The sequence below is a fragment of the Jatropha curcas genome, chromosome 5, assembly GCF_041381405.1.
Source record: "Jatropha curcas cultivar XTBG-Jc1 chromosome 5, XTBG_Jcur_1.0, whole genome shotgun sequence".
NCBI classification, from domain to species: Eukaryota; Viridiplantae; Streptophyta; class Magnoliopsida; order Malpighiales; family Euphorbiaceae; genus Jatropha; species Jatropha curcas.
Genome location: NC_143155.1, coordinates 18,314,637 through 18,316,678, shown reverse-complemented (window position 1 = coordinate 18,316,678; position 2,042 = coordinate 18,314,637). Strand labels below are relative to the sequence as shown.

At 35.6% G+C, this 2,042-nt stretch overlaps 1 long non-coding RNA gene across 1 annotated transcript; it reads right to left on the bottom strand.

Moving 5' to 3' along the window:
* Nucleotides 1-277: 277 nt before the first annotated feature.
* Nucleotides 278-1,675, bottom strand: LOC110010060 (uncharacterized). Its single transcript, XR_002284971.3, has 3 exons — nucleotides 1,413-1,675; nucleotides 772-1,152; nucleotides 278-669 (listed from the first exon to the last, which is right to left on the bottom strand). It is a non-coding gene; the product is annotated as an uncharacterized LOC110010060 (long non-coding RNA).
* Between the last annotated feature and the right edge of the window lie 367 nt (nucleotides 1,676-2,042).

Sequence of the window (2,042 nt, the reverse complement as noted above, 5' to 3'; positions counted from 1 at the left end):
TTAATGTCATAAGTAGTACATAATTTGAAATTTTAAATGCTAGATATAGGAAATAATAAAATGATATGATGGCTTTATTAGTTATTTTATTTATTCATATTATATTAGTCTCATCTCCTTGGAGTACCTCGATTCTATTTAGCAGGATCTTACGTAAGACTTTATATTTATTCTTAGTTAGATTTAGGTTTAATTTAGTATTTGTGACTTCACATATACCCTTTTAATATTCAACATTGTAAAAATATTCAGATTATTGATATTATGAACTTTCTTTTTTTAAAAAAAAGGAACATTGAAATTTATAAATCACTGCAACAAGTCAGCTAATAATAGAGACAAACAGTGAGGTGGGATATCTTCCACCCAAATGAGCTCCTCTTTTACTTGAGAGTGAGCAACATAGTTGCCTTTCGTACTAACATGGCTAAACACAAAATGAGTGAGCTAAGTTATTAAGACTCACAGCATCAGAAGGCGAGTACCAAACTCATTAGTAGGAACGTTGTGTGCTTTTAAGCCAGATATGATTTCCATGCAGTCCGTCTCAAAATGTAGTCGGGTGAAGCTTAACTCGACAACAAGTTCGAGGCTATAGATGGCTGCTTCAATTTTTGCTTCAGTCGGAGGAACAGTGAGGTTTGTGCATCTAGCTGCTGCTGCCATAACCTGTCCATCATGGTTTTGGAAAGTCAGACCTGCACTACATAACTGATTTTCCTTTACACTTGCATTAGAGTTTAGTTTTAAAAATCCAACATTAGTGCCTACCAATTAGTACATTGAATCTACGGCTGAACATCGGCTGGCTGTTACTATGGCAAACCAACATATACAGAAAATCATGAAATAAATTAAAAGCAGACTGTACAATCTCAACATTAGAAAGCTTTTTTTGTTGATACAGCCATGAGTTCCTCGATTGCCATAATGCCCAAGCTATCATAAGAACTAACTGAAGCTACTCCCGACGGAGGGATTCCATTAACTGCACAAACCAGTTAAGCCAAGATAGAGAAATAACGGAAGTGTCAAACGCAGGGGCGACAGACGCCGAACCCTTATCGTTGTAGAACAATGAGGAAAATATGCTCGAAGGATTTAGCCTCTTCACCATAGGTACCACAAATAGGGTCTGAGACTACACCTCTCCTGCAAAGCAAAATTTTTTTGTTGGCAAGACATTTGAGAGAAGGCGATGACTGAAGATGCCTATATTTGCATTAACAAATCAGGAAGGGATATCTTCCATCTGGGATTGAAGTGCAAAAAAATATGCAAATAAAATTGTAAATAATTCATTCATATAAAAGTTTCAAACCAGCACATCACTCTCCCTAAAGGAAGTGATGGGAATTTTAAAGATAGCGAGTGCCTTTATGTCACTGATATTCTCTTGGATCACGTCTTACCTCCAGCTAACAGATTCATGATCAATCAATTTAAAAATGCAAGTTCCTGATTTCGATAAAGATGAGGCTGAAAGAACCCGATTCTGAGGCAGTGATGGGACCCGTTGCTCCTCTAAAACACGAATCCTTGCTCCATTGTGCACTATTAACAGTCAACAGCCTCATCTTGATACCAAATGTGTGAGTTGATGGAGTGATAAGGAATTCCACAAATCATGGAGTGATAAGGATGATAATAATCACATAAATGTCAAAGGCCACATGGTTGGTGATAAAGATATCCAAAGAGTAACAAATTTCTACGTAATTGGTAGTTCAATAGATGAAGGGTAAACTCCAACTGATTGACCGTTATATCTGATATTTTTAATCAATGGTTTATTGCTGAATTAGAGGAGATCTTAATCTTTTTTTGTTTAACAGCCATATCTGTAATCTTTTTCATTCTTATTTTGTGCAACAACCATATCTATAATAGCCTATATATAGCTAGCTTTTTAAGAAGCTGGATGTTAGAAGAGTAACCATTCTTTAAAATAATAGTCATTTTGTCTGCTATAATTCTTTTTTTCTTCGTGGTATCAGAGTAGGAACGTTCCTGTCTTCTTTTTTTTCCATGACTTCATTATG